This window comes from Eretmochelys imbricata, chromosome 2 (genome assembly GCF_965152235.1).
Source record: "Eretmochelys imbricata isolate rEreImb1 chromosome 2, rEreImb1.hap1, whole genome shotgun sequence".
NCBI lineage: Eukaryota > Metazoa > Chordata > Testudines > Cheloniidae > Eretmochelys > Eretmochelys imbricata.
In genome coordinates, this window is record NC_135573.1 from 1,284,743 (window position 1) to 1,298,730 (window position 13,988).

General features: G+C 70.2%; 1 protein-coding gene and 1 pseudogene across 4 annotated transcripts in view; both read right to left on the reverse strand.

Moving 5' to 3' along the window:
• Positions 1-13,988, reverse strand: part of PLEC (plectin) — a 173,208-nt gene that overhangs the window by 69,328 nt on the left and 89,892 nt on the right. The window contains exon 1 of one of the 4 annotated variants that reach the window (XM_077809595.1): positions 855-901. The exons of the other annotated variants lie outside the window; for them this stretch is intronic. The gene's annotated coding sequence lies outside the window, so the exon portion shown is untranslated. Of the gene's footprint in view, positions 1-854; positions 902-13,988 lie in introns of those variants that run through there. 4 annotated transcript variants of the gene reach the window in all.
• On the reverse strand, positions 13,403-13,981 carry LOC144260969 (small ribosomal subunit protein eS10 pseudogene; annotated as a pseudogene).

A 13,988-nucleotide genomic window follows, 5' to 3' on the forward strand; every position in this document is an offset into this window, starting at 1 on the left:
AACCAACCCCCCCCCGGCATCCCCTCCGGCCCGGGACCGACCCCCCCAGTTTGGAACCGACCCCCGGCATCTCCCTGGGCCCGGGACCGACCCCCCGGCATCCCCCCCGGCCCAGGACTGACCCCCCGGCATCCCCTCCGGCCCGGGACCGACCCCCCCAGTTTGGAACCGACCCCCGGCATCTCCCTGGGCCCGGGACCGACCCCCCGGCATCCCCCCCAGCATCTCCCCAGGCCCGACCCCCCAGCATCCCCCCCAGTCTGGGACCATCCCCCCCAGCATCTCCCCCAGCATGGGACCGACCCCCCCACAGCATCCCTCCCAGCCCAGGACTGACCTCCCACAGCCCAGGACCAACCCCCCAGCATCCCCACAGCCCGGGCCTGAGCCCCCCCCACCAGCAGCCCAGGACAGAGCCCACATCAGGCCTTCTAGTTTTGCACTGAGCCCCTACCCCCAGGGTCCCCCCCAGCTCTGGACCCACACCCCCAGCACCCTCAGCCCAGGACCAAGCCACCCTAGCCAAAGCCTGAGCCCCCTCAGCAGCTCCCCCCACCCGCACAGCCCGGGACCAAGCCTCCTGCGCAGCCCGCCCCGGGGGAGCAATCCCCAGCCACCCCAACATCTGGTGCACAACCCTCCCTCCCCCGGGAAGCGCCCAGGGCAGCCCCCATGGCGCAGGGGCCGAGACCTGTCAGAGCTGTCAAGGACGTGCAGGCTGCGGCCGCGTGCGTGGGGAGCCCAGGGTGCAGAGCAGTGGCCCCGGCCTGAGGCCAGCCGCACAGGACCCGCGCCAGGGCCCAGCGCAGAGGGGAGCCCTCCGCACGTTCCTTGTTGGCTCCCTTTCCCGTTACCTCATCAGAGGAGAGCCCATGGCTCCGACGACAGGGCCAGAGCCGCCCGGGACTCCCCCTGCGCCAGAGCTCACAGGACAGCTGTGACAACAGCCCCTGGCCGCCAGCCACAGCACGGCCAGCTCCCAGCAAGGCCCCGGGACGGCCGCAGCCCCAGGCCTGGCCACGCCGGGGGTTGAACCCGGGGCCTGTGGCAGGGGAACTGACACGACCCCCCTGCAGAGGCGGCCCCGGCTCGCCTGGGGTGGGGCCCGCGCCACGCTGGGAGGCTGCACCTTTCCCTGCTAGAACCACACCCGCACCACCAGATTGGCACCCCCCCCCAGAACTGCTCTGAGGGGCAGCGCCGCCCCGGAGCGAACGGCCACAGCAGGGGATCCCCTCCTGCCCCGGAGCACCCAGCACCGCACGTCCTGGGCCAAGCATGGGGCTCCTGGCAAGAGCGGGGCCCTGCCTGACCAAATGCCCACTAGCGGTCAGTCTTCCCTTGCAGCCCCAGGCGCTGTTCAGAGCAGCGGAGAGCTTGCTGTCTGCCCCACGGCCCTGCATGGGGCCAGGCAGCCCCCTAGCAGCAGGGCAGTGAGTATAGCCGCATGCCATTGGGACACCCCCAGGCCCACCCTTGCAAACGTTTTCAGGGCCACGCTTGGCCCGCCCAGGGCAGTCACAATGCACCTTGGTGGGTCACTGCTATGCCCCCTCCAGAGGGGCAGTGGGTCACCAAGACCTGCCAACCTGCAGAGTATCTCCAGGGCCGGGGGCGGGCTAGAGAGAACAGCGCAGGCAAGCCAGCCCCCCAGGGCAGCGCAGGGGATGCGCTGGGTGGGACCCGTGGGAGGCTGCAGCTGGAGCAGCGCTGAGTCCAGGAGCCCCTGTCCTGCAGCGGGGAGGGAACATCCTCGAGGCTGGCTCACTCAGAGCCTTTGGCAGTTTCCCCGGGTGCCTGGGGCCCTCGTCACCACAACTTAGCACAGAGAACAGCTGCCAGCTGCTAGCCAAGGGAGCAACGTGCCTGGGTTCTGTTCCTAGCCCTGGGAGTGGGGTGTAGGGGTTGGGGGGGCAGGACTCCTGGGTTCTATTCCCAGCTCTGCATGTGACCTGGGCCCAGCCCGTCCCATCTGTGGAGCAGAGATAAGGCAGGAGCTCCGGGTGGGCTGGGCTGCGGTTCTTACCGCTTGTGGGAGGCAGAAAACGGACGGCTCTGGATCTTACAGGCTGCAGTGTCCTATGGGGGGTTTGTTCCTTTTACATGCCTCAGCCAGTCTGTCCCTTGGTGGAGCAGGGGAAGGGAGCCCCAGGGCCTCAGCCCCCAGCTGGCAAAGGGCCTTGAGCACACGCTAAAACCAACAGGCACCCTGGCCCACAGCCTCTCCCGACCGGGATGCCCCAGGCTTTCCCCGGGGCAGCAGGAGACACTGCCCAGAGTCGCTCCCCTGCAGAGCCGTTCCCAGGGAGCGGGGGCAGCTGAGCGGAGGTCCCTTGCTCCCCGCTCAGCACAGGGGCTGTTTCTCTTGGCAGGACCTGCCAGCCCAGGCCCAAACCGCAGCCTTTGCCATTTCCTTTCCTTTCCTCGCAGCTGATGAGTCACTTGGCAAGAACAGCCCCAGCCAGCTCCCCCTTCCCAGCCCCAGCCACGGGAGGGCTAGTGGAAAAGCTGACTGGGGAGGGAGAGGGGTTCCCAAGAGTCCCATGGGGCCCTCCCCGCCCACAACGGCCACTCCTTCCTTCGTTGTCGCATGTGGCTCCAGCCAGCCTTAGAGACGGGAGCAGAGCCCAAACAAACAACAGCCGCCGCGCGCTGTTAGCTATGGCATTTCCCTCCCCCACCCATCAACAAACCCTCCAGCCTTCTGCCCCCCGCCACCTCATCAACACATCCTCCCCACCACTCCCACGGGCACAATTCGTCTGCGGAACTCCCTGCCGCAGCGCACCAGCGAGGTGGGGAGCGTAGCAGGCCTCAGCAAAGAATAGACAGTTCTATGGCGAATGAGCCTCAGCGAAGGGACTGACAGAGATCCCCCCCGCAGGGCATGGGCCAGCCACTGCCAGTGCACGACGCTGCCCATGGGCCAGGTGTCCCAGGACTGCCCGCTGCGGGGAGCCCTGCATCCTCCCCTGACGCAGCCAATGCTGGTGCTGTCGGACATAGGGCTCGATGGGGCTGAGGGCTGCTCCGGCTACCCTTCCCCCTCCACACTCCCCAGCCGCGGGCAGACAAAGAGGGGCCCTCCGGGCACAGCATTCTGGCCTGTGCCGAAGTGAGCAGGAGGCTCCAGGTGTGGGCAGCGCATTGACGGAGCCCCTGCCCCAGGCCGGCGGCACGAGCCCTGGGGCCAGACGACAGCAGCGCCTGGGAATTAGGCTACTGCACAGCTCCCCCCAGGACAGCCCCCTGGCGCCAAGCCCAGCCCTTTCTGGTCAGCCATGTCCAGGCAGGCGGGGACCGGGGCCATGCCCAGCCACCACTGGGGCGAGCTGGGGCACCCCTGGAGCTGCCCCTGCTGCTGGGCATGGGGCTTAGTGGCCAGAGGCGCCAAGGAGACTCGGACACAGCGCCAGGAGCAGCTCAGCCGCTGTGGGGCGGGCAGAGCTCCTGAGCCACAGCCCCCAGCCCTGCGCCCCACGGCAGGGAGGGCGGGCTACAGACACCGTGCCCAGGGCTGGTATTTGGTATCCAGGACAAACAGCCTCCCCCTGTGGGATGCAAACAGACGCTGGTGCTAAAAATACCCCCACGTGGGGTGGGGCTCTGCAGACGTCGCAGGGCAGCTCCCCCATGGCTCCAGGGACATATACTGCAAGAGGCTGGGCTCACCCCACCCAGCCCCCCATGCTCCCAGACACACCCAGGCTGTGGCAGCTGGGGGGGTGTGGGGGGGTGATTAACCCTGACTGAGCCAGGTGGGAGCCCAGGCAGTGTCGGGAACAGGGCTGAGCAGAGAACCCAGGAGTCCTGAGCGCAGACCAGGATGCCTGAGAGGAGGCCGTCACAGGCCAAGGCTGGAGGCCCAGCCCCTTCTGCTGTGGGGTCCGTCCCAGGCGGCCTGCAGTCCCCATGAGGGCCGGGAGCGGGGGGCACAGACATGAGCCCCATCCCGCTCCAGGACTCTGCCAAAGCCCCTCTGAGATGACAGGCCCTGGCAGGTGCGACCTTGGCCTGGAGGGTGGAGCGAGATGCCCTCTGAGCAGGCGTGGCCCTGTGCCCGGGACGTCGGCCCCTGTTCTGCCCGGGAACAGGCCCCCGTCTGCCGTCACGGTGCCCAGGGGGATTCCTGGGGAGGCAGAGCCCCTCGTGGTGCTGCCGGGGGACGGATCCCTCACCCCGCTCCCCCTGCCAGCGCAGCGGCAGCTGCCCCCCCCAGCCCCCCTGTGCAAGGGGGCAGCACCAGCCTGTGGTTTCCGGAGCGCTGGTGCGTGGGCCCTCAGAGCGGCTGCTGCCATGGCAACGTGGGCCAGCGCCCGCCACCAGATGAGGCAGCGTGACATCCCGGAACGCCCTGCACGGATTCCACGGAAACCGCAGCCAGCGCCCTGGAAACGGCGGGGGGGGGGGGGGATCCGGCACCAGCTAGTTCCCTTGCTGGCTAATGCAGCCCCCCAGGGCCGCCAGCAGGCACCCGGGGCAGGGCACGCGCCACCACAGGGCGGCTCAGCACTCCCGGCACCCAGCGGCAGCCCAAGGTGCCTGGCTCCGGGGCTGCATCCTGCCCCCATCCCCAGTGCCTGCAACCATTCAGAGGGAGAACTATGGGGAGGGCGGGGGCCCACTCTAAGTGCACAAGGGCTCAGCTACAGGGAAGGGAAGCCAGGAACCCTCAGCTCCCGTCCAGCGTCGTCCCCCCAAGCTACCCCCGAGGGACCCACTACCCAGGGGGTCTGGAGGAAGAGGGGGCGCAATGGGGATCCCACCATTTCTGCCACGAGGAAGCAGGCTCCAGCCTCTAGGGTGGTGTTTGTACGACTCACGGCGACCCCGCCCAGTCCCAGCTCTGCCCAGTGTACTGTAAACACCAGGACACTGGCACAAAGGTGCAGGGGAAAAAGAGAGACGCCATGGGGGGGGCAGCCCTAGAGTAACCAGGGGGGCTTGGCAGGATGGCCCCCCATCCTGGAGCTGCCAGGGCAGTGGACAGAAAAGACAATAGCTGCAGGGGGGAGGGGAACTGTTCTGAGAACCAGCATCAGTTTCACATAAAAATAACCTCGGCAGTGCAGCCCTCCTGCCAGCCTCAACAGCTGGGACTTGGGAACCTGCGCGGCAGCTGGAGATGCCAGGGGCTGCTTGTGAACACCTACACCCCACGCCCTCCCGCGGGCAGGCCGGAGCCAGGGAGCTGCAGCTCGCAGGGTCCCCAGAGAGAGTCCCCAGAGAGAGTCCCCAGAGCCTGCAGCCCGTCCCCCAGCCAGCCTCACCCTGAGCGCCCTGCCAGCAAGCCACCCCCCCGCATCTCCTCCCCTATTGACACAGCTGCCCCAGAAACGCAGCCCTCAACCCTGTCTGTCACCAAAGGCCTCCAGCGCCCAGCCCTGCAGCAAGTGGGCCCTGGGCAGCCGCCAAAGCCAGCCCAGCAATGAGGGGGCAGCGAGGCAGGCCAGCCCGACACCAGTCCAGCAGTGCACAGCCCCACAGACATCCAGCCGGGGAAGCACCTGCCAACAAGACCCCCAAGCTCAGCCAGACACCCTGCCTGGTCCCCCCTCTGGGCAGCATCCCCCTGCTCGCCCGCACCCCACAGGCTCAGCTGAAGGGAGAACTCGCCAGGGAGTCCCCCCTTCTGAGTGGAAGAGGCAGAGCCACTCTAGGGACAGAGGCCTCTTGCTGCCTTTGAGCCGGAGCCACCTGATCCCCAGCTCACCCAGGCCGAAACGGGCCCTGGACAGGGCCCAGAGCGATGGGGGGGACGAGGAGGAGGACAGGGCCCAGAGCGATGGGGGGAGTCCTGGGCCCAGCCACCCCCATCACATCACACACTCTGTACACCCAGCAGCTGCCACGGAGTGACCTCTGGGGAGGACAGCAGGCAGGGCAGAGCCCCAGACCCCCGGCCCTGAGCACAGCCGGCCCTTGGCTTGGCCCTGAACACAGACCGTGTTCCCTCCCCCCACAGAAAAGCCCTGGCATTTAAGAGCTCCGTGGGTTCCCGTCTGGCTGGGGCAGCGGGACCGGGCGTGCGGACCGGGGGTCTGCGCATCTCCAAGGTGATGCTGCAGATCCCGAGCCAGCTGCTCCCCACCCGGTTTACTCCCAAAGCCCAACAACGCCAGGACAACGGTCCCCAGCCAGCTCCCAGCTTGGCACCAGCCTCTCCCGGGACCACAGCATCCCCGGGGCTCTGCAGCCTCTTCCCTTCCCTGGGTGCCCTGCACTGCCCTGGCACCAGCTCCCCGCACACCCAGCCAGCACCGCCGCCTGCGCCCCAGCCCACGCTGCCAGCGGCACAGATCCAGACACGGGCCGGTCCGCCGCCCGCACCCCAGGAGGAGTCAGCACCGGGGCTGCCTCTGCCCGCTCAGCCTGGCACCACACAGCTGCGGAGAAGCCTTTCGAAATGAGATCCGAGCCCTCGCAGGGCAAAGGCAAGAGCCCCTGCTGCTCTGGGGAAACTGAGGCCTAGGGAAGGAAATGACCCGCCGTGGTCACAGAACAAGCCGGGACAGAGCCGGGAGAAAACCCAGGAGTCCCGGTCCCAGGGCCCCGACCCACTGCCTCCCCCGGCCCCAGCCGGGAGAGAACCCAGGAGTCCGGCGGTGACGCAGGGGTTAAGCCGGCGCACACGTGCCCGTGTTTGGCGGGGAGGGGGCGGGCGGGGGAAGCGGCCGCCCACAGCCCGGCCCCGCCCGGCCCGGCTCGGCTCGGCCCGGCCGCTCTCACCTGGGGCGCGGCGCTGCCAGCGCCAGGCCAGCAGCAGCGCCAGCCCGTGGGCCCCGGCCACCAGCCAGGGGAAGGGGCCGGCGGGGGCGTCCATGGCCGCGGGGCGAGCTCCGGCTGCGGCTCCCTGCGCCCGCCCGGCCGCCCGCGGACCCTGCCCGGCCTCCTCCCGGCCCGGCCCGGCCCCCTGCGCCGGCCCGCCCCGCACTGCGGCTTGGCCCGCCCCGCGGCGCCCGGGTCCGCCCCACGGGACCCCTCGCCCGCCCGCCCGCCCGCCCGCCGGGGGACCAGCGCCGCCCCCGCCCCGGCCAGGGCCCCCCGCCCCTCTGGATCCGCTGCCGAGACCCCCAGAGCCCCCCCCGTCCCGCCAGGACCCTCACAGAGACCAGCGCCCCCCACGGGGACCCCTCTGGGGCACCAGCACCCACCCTCCCCACCCAGAACCCCCTGCCCTAAAGGGAGCCAGCACCCCGCACCCTCCGGTGGGAGCCCCCCACCCCACCTGGGACCCTCTCTGTGCCCTCATGGGGACCAGGACCCCACCCTGTCTGGGACCACTCGGCCCGGAGCCCAGCACCCCCCACCCTAATGGGGGACTGCCTCTTACGGGGCACCAAGCCCCCTGCGCCCCACAGCTCACCCCCCATGGGCCCATCCCCTTCACTGCGCACGCTGGCCCACACCAGACCCAGCTGAACCGGCCCCCCAGCCCCCGCCGGTGCAGGGCCCTGCCAGAGCTAGGAACAAAGATTGCCCCCCCCCCGCCTCACCACCAGCACCAGCTCCCCCCAGGGGCAGGTATGGGCACCCTGCTGCCCCTCCGCCAGCCCCAGCTGCCCCACGGCTCAGCACCCATCACTCACAGCAGGCATCAGCAGGGGGCTTTTTATAGCCCAAACTGCTGGGGTGGAAATTGCCCAGCTGGCGCCTAGGAGCCGGGCACACGCGTGGGCGAGGCACTGGGCCCCTACCTGGCACGATCTTCATGGGGGGGCAGCGTCTCCACGGCCCGGGACGGGGCAGAGGGGGCAGGAGCCGGCCGCACAGAGCCCACACGCAGGCTGCAGAGCCCCCGCTGCAGTGCCCATGGGGAACGGGAGGGAGCAGCGGGGATATAAATATCTCCGCACAACCTGTCATGCCTCCCGAGTTAGAACATGACATGGCAGGCTGGAGGAGGGGCCGGCTGCAGCCCCCCGGAGCCCCCAGGCTGGAGATCTCCCGCCCCGCAGGCCCAGGCTGCGCCGCCCATGAGATGGGAAACGGGGGCTCTGCCAGGGCCTGCGGCAGGCCTGCCCCACCTAGCCCCTCCCTGGGGGTCTGTCCCACCCCGCGTCTGTCCTGTCACAGCGCTCGCCCGGCTGGCCTGTGCCCACACCCGCCAGGCAGCCGCATCAGACAAGCTCTTGGCAGGCCAAAGGGGTCCCAGTGCAGCATTACCTGGCAAAGCCAGCAACTAGGGGCCTTGGGGCCAGCACCATCCCGACCTGCGCTGGTACCTGCCTGGGGCAGAACAGTCACGGGCATGGCCTGCTCCACCCCCTGCACACAGGTAGCCCCTTGGCACAGGGCTCTGGGTCCTGTCTAAAGTGCCCTCCCCACGGCGGGTACTCAACACCGGCGTCCCACCCCCTTCCCAGTGCTGCCAGCCCCACACGGCACGGGCGGGTGCCGGCCAGGCCTGCAGTCCGGGTCGCTGGGGTTGGAGTGTAAGTGCTAGGGGCGGGCAGGGCAGAACCCCAGGGGAAGGCCGACCTTGCAGGGTTCACCGCTTTGTTACCTCCCCACAGCAAACAGCCCCAAGGCCCCAGGCCTAGCGCTCCAGCGGGGGAGCGGCTAGCCTCTGGGCAGGTGAGGGGGCGGTGGGGATCTCGGGAGGATCTGGCACAGCAGGTGCAAGGCCAATGCCTGCCCAGTCCAGGCACGGGGATGGCAGCTCTAGGGCTCATCCCACAGCAGCATCTCCCTGGCGGGCCATCCTGCCTGACCCCACCCTGGGGCACTCATCAGCGCATGGCGTCAGCAGATGCCTCCACCCCTGCAGAGCCCTGAGCCCACCCACACCCTCCGGGTCCACGTCCACGGCCCCAGGCACGGCTCAGCCGATCCCAGCGGCTGCGCTCCGGCCAGGGGCCGGACAGCTCGGAGCAGCGCCTGCTTTGACCTTCCTTCCCGCGAGGCTCGGCCAAGACAGGACCTCTGACCCCCTCCTGGTACCTCGCCTGCTGCCCCTCAGGCCCAGCCGCCACTGGGTGACCAGAGCCCCCTGGATGGGCAGGCCCCCCAGGAACACACCGGCCTCCAGCTGGGGGACCCAGCACACGCAGGGGCAGGGCATTAACTGCTGTGCCCGCCCAACGTCACACCGCCGCCCAGTGCCACCCACGGCCCCTGCCCCCCAGCCGCTGGGCTCGGACCCTGCAGGGCCCCCCCAGCCGGCGCAGGGCCCCCCCAGCCGGCTCAGGGCCATGGGCTCAGGGCATGACGCCGCAAGAGCCCCCCTCTGAGCCCTTCTCCCTGCGGAAACGGCGCAGACTGTGCTCGACACCACCTGCCTCCTGCACAGCGGCTGGACGCGCAGGGCCAGGCGGGGGCGCTGCCAGCAAGCCCTGCACCAGGCGACCCCAATGCCCTAGAGTCCAATCCAGCTGAGCACCAAACTCCAGCCCAGGGTTTCACTGCAACTGACTCACCAGAGGACAAGAGAAGAACCGGAACTGGATCCCTCGGTCCCCGGAACGGGCTCTGGGAAGAGCCTCAAGTTGCAGAGCCAGATCCTGACAGTCAGAGTCACAGGGTCAGGGCTGCTGCAGAGCCTGAGCTGGGGGGAGGAGGTGGGGGGTGCTGCCCCGCCCCCTGCCCATCCTGGGTCAGAGCAATTCCTCCCACCCAGCCCAAAGCCACAGGCAGGTCAGGCCCATCACTGGGAGCCCAGCCAGACGGGGGGAGGGGGGGCAGGGCCCATCACCATTCACAGCCCCCCACCAGGCACTTGTACTGTGCCGCTCGGCAGCAGGGGCTCTGCCAGCCCCACTCCCTTCACACCTGGGCCCCCCACGGGGGGCAGGGCTGTGGCACCCGCCCACCCCAGCCCCAGCACTTTGCAAGGCGGGAGGGGTGGGGTCTGCTGGGACAGGCAGGGAGAGACCGACGCAGCCAGGATGAGCTTGGACTGAGGCCCAGGGGGCGTAGGCTGGGGGTGCGGCAGGGCCCGCTCTCCCCAGGCTCCTACCTTGGCCCTGCTGGATGAGGTCTTCCATGAAATACCTGCCATCCTCCCAGTCCATGGCTCTGGCTGCAACCAGGCAGACCCCGGCGCAGCTGCTCGGGCTCCCGCTCAGCTCGGAAGCGGGAGCAGCTCCTCACACACCCTCCTGCCAGAGCCAGTCCCAGCAGCGCCAGGAGCTCAGCGCCTGTCTCGCAGGATGCACCAGGGGCTCGGCCTCCCCTCCTCTTCCTCTTGCCAAAGCCTGGCAGCCGGGAGCCCACCCGCAGTCTCCCGCCCCAGCCTTCCAAATTTACTCCAGCTGCTGCGAGAGGAGCGGCCAGGATTCCTGTGGCAATCGGCAATTCAGACCCTCTGCTCCGGCCCAGCCGCCTGAGGAACGCGGGCTCCGGGCCGCAGGGGGCTTTCCACATGCCCAGCACCGGCGCCTGTGTGGGGCTGGGGGGCCTCGGCCTGCTGCGGCTCCAGCCAGGGCAGTGCGTGGGAATTACAGCACCTGGAGCAACCTGCTGAGGACCCAGCTCCTACGGGCCCTGGGGCAGCTGGGCACAGCGGGCGCTCACCCCCCCAGCGCTGGGCAGAGGTGTTGATGAGGGCTGGAGCTGGTGGTTTGGCCCCCTTCCAGCAGACTCCACCCTGGGGCAGCGCCTGTCCGAGCTGTCCTGGAGCACTCAGTGCCGAGCCTGGCGCTTTGCCCTCTCCCCACCTGACCCCGGAGCCCTCTGGCCCTGGACCCACCCCAGGGATCTCAGCAAGGAGCAGACCCTGGCTCTCGCGCTGAACCCCCTCCTCTCTATGAAAACAGGGCTGGAGGGTCCCAGACGCCGGAGACCCCCTCCCACACCTGCAAAAGGCCGGGCTATGGGAGAGCATGAAGGAGCCCCCTGCCCTGCGTGGCCCCCGGAGAAGGGCAGCTCTTGCCCCGCTTTCACCCCTCCCCCTGCGGGTAGAGACCCAGCTGCCCTCCCCATGGCAACCTTCCGACCCAGCACGCCCGCCTGCACAGTGCCAGGCGAAGGGCTAACAGCACAGCCATAAGCAAGCTGGGGGTGGGCACAGCCATGGGGGGGCAGGGCCATGGGTCAGCATTGAGGGCCGTGGACAGAGCCGTGGGGTGAGGGGTGGAGCCCAGGGCCGTGGGGCAGGACAGAGAGCTGGGGGCGAGAGGTGGAGCCCTGGGCCGTGGGCAGAGCCGTGGGGCGGAGCCCAGGCCTGTGGGGCAGGACAGCGCATGAGGGGGGGGTGACTCAGCCCCGCCTGGGGAGCGGCTTAGCGTGGCAGGGAAGACGCCTGCCCCGGCAGCTGTTGGACAATGAGCCCATTGTCCCTGCAGAGCAGCTGCAGGCAGGGCGGGGCGCTACCTGCCAGAGCCGGGGCAGGGCCGGGTGGGGAGCAGCAGGCCCAGCTGACCCACCCAGCCCCCCCCGCAGGACATGGGGGCCAGGCTGGCCTGGCAGGGAGCCGGGAGCCCCAGGCCACAGCCCAGGAGCTGCGGCTGACTCAGGCCCCAGGAACAGGCCAGCGCCGCGCGTTTCCTGGTGGAAACTTGGAGCCGAGGTGCTCGGCCAGCAGCAAGGCTGAGTCACCCCACATGCAGCAGGGCCGGGGCCTCGGGGAGGGCAAGAGGGGGATGGGGCAGCAGGACACCAGCCCCCTCCTCCAGCGACCTGCTGCCACGTCTCCACGGGTCCCCCAGGGCTCCGCAGCCTGGCCAGGGGATCGCAGGCGGGCACGGGGCAGAGCAGCAGGTGGCTGGGAGCAGGCTGAAGGGGGTGGGGGGCGACTGGGAAGGTACCTGGGATCACCCCCACACACACACACACACACACACACACACCCCTTCGGGCACAGGGCCATAGCCCAGCCCCTCCCGCCGCACAGGCTGTCCGGCCATCGGGGCCCGTCCAGAGAGCTGGGGGCCTGCCCTGGGCCCCGCACTCGGACGTGGGCTCTGGTCTCCAGCGCCCGAAGCGGCCACACCAGCCTGGTCAGGGTGCCGCAGGCAAGGCTCCGGGCGGGCAGGGACGAGCCCCAGGTGGTGCAAACGTGCCGCTCACCCCCCTGGCTGCAGCCCCCGGCTGGCGGATGCCCACCCTGAGAAGCGAACACCCTTCTCCTGCCCCTCCTCCGTCCCCTGAAGGCCCTTGTCCCCCATGGCCTCTGCCCCCTCCCCTCCCACCGCAGGGCTGGGAGTTGGCTGGACAGGAGCCAGGGGAGGGGGGTGGGGTGCAGCTAGCCCACACGACAGGCCCTAAACAGGGAGGGCAGCCTGCCCCATGCGCCCACAGGGCAGTGCCAGGGGCAGATGCTGGCTGGGTGGGGCGGGAGCCCCAGCATGAGGACGGGCAGGACTAGCAGGCACCGGCCAGCACTGACCCTGCCCCCGGAGCAGCACCCTCGCTGGCTGGTCAGATGCCTGTGCCCCCTCCTGCAGACCGGCTGTGGCATTAGCCCACCAGCCCAGACAGGCTGCACACCTGGCAAGCCACCGGCCCCGGCCCATCCCCCAGCCACTCCGCACCGGCTCCTGGCTTGGGACCCCTACCCGGCGTGAGCCTGGCCCCCCACAGTTCTGTGCCACCCATGGGCCGAGGGCGCAGTCTCAGGGAGCAGTCGCTGGGCAGGGACCCACTGCTGGGATGGGCACAACCCGCAGCCCATGCTGCGTGACCCCACGCTGCCCAAACGCCTGACGGGACGGAGGGCCCCGCACCCAGAGCGCCAGCAGGCTCCCCCACCCACCGTGCAGCCCAGCTGGGCTGCGTGCGGCCATCCCCCAGCCCTGCAGGGCCTGCGGCAGGCCGGACAAAGCCTCTGACCCACAACCGCCATGGGATCTGGGCCTGGCAGCATCCCCAGGGGTCTCTCCAAACGCTGCCTGCAGCGGGCCCCACAGGCGGAGAGTTGGGGTCCCTCTCCCTGGGGCTGCCTCTGACCTCGGCAGCAGACCGCAACAGCTGGAGGACGACGGGGAGACGATGGCCAAGGACAGCACGGGGCCCTGCACCTGTTGGCAAGCCAGGCCCGACTGGGGGGGCTGGGGCGTGGGAGGCCTGCCTGCTGTCCATCGGGGCAAGCCAGAGCTCCCGTCTCGCACGGACTGGCTGGGAAAGGGTTAAGGGCAGCCCCGGGTCGGGCGAAGGCAGGCACCATGCCCACCGCTCTGCCAAGCCCCGCCCCGCCCCCCCCAGCATTCAGACACCCCACAGGCCCCAGCGGAGGGTGACCCCCCCCTCCCCAGGAGAGGCCACGGCCATGCCCCCTCCCACCCAGCATCACTGGCTCGAACAAAGCCGGCGCCAGCTCTCCAGCTGCCGGCTCTCCCCACCCGAATGAATGAACACAGCTGCCCCGGCCGCCCAGCGCTGCTCCCTCTGGGGGGCAGGACCCGGCCCCACACGCCCCCCTCCCCCCCAGAGCACGCTGCCCCCTCCGGCGAGGGGCGGGTCGCTAACCTGGGGCAGGGCTGGGTCCCGGGGCCGGCCTGGACACTCCCCCCGCCGAGGCGGCCTCCACGTGCTGCTCCCGGGTCTCCTCTCTCCTGCGGTACGCCTGGCGCGAGCCCCCGCCCTCCTCGCTGCCCGCCTGGCGTTTGGGGGGGCAGCTGGCCAGGCCCGGCACCGTCTGCGCCCGGGCGGCCGTGTCCGGGGGGCGCCGGGCGGCCGTGTCCGGGGGGCGCCGGGCGGCCGTGTCCGGGGGGCGCCGGGCGGCCGTGTCCGGGGGGCGCCGGGCGCGCTGCAGGGAGGCGGGGACGATCTCGGGCGGCAGGTGCAGGTAGCGGCGCAGGTGGCCGACGCCCTCGTCGGTCAGGTACCAGTAACAGTGGCGCCAGGCGAAGGTCTCGCGCACCAGGCCCCGCGACCGGAGCGAGCCCATGGCCCGCGTCACCTGCAGGTGGGTGACGCCGGGCAGCTGCGGGTGGAAGCTCTGCGGCCGCTTGTCCTTCTTGGCCACCATCACGCCCTCGCGGAAGAGCAGCTCGTAGATGGCCTGCAGCCGCTCCAGCGGCATCAGCATCCCTGCCACCATGGCGGGG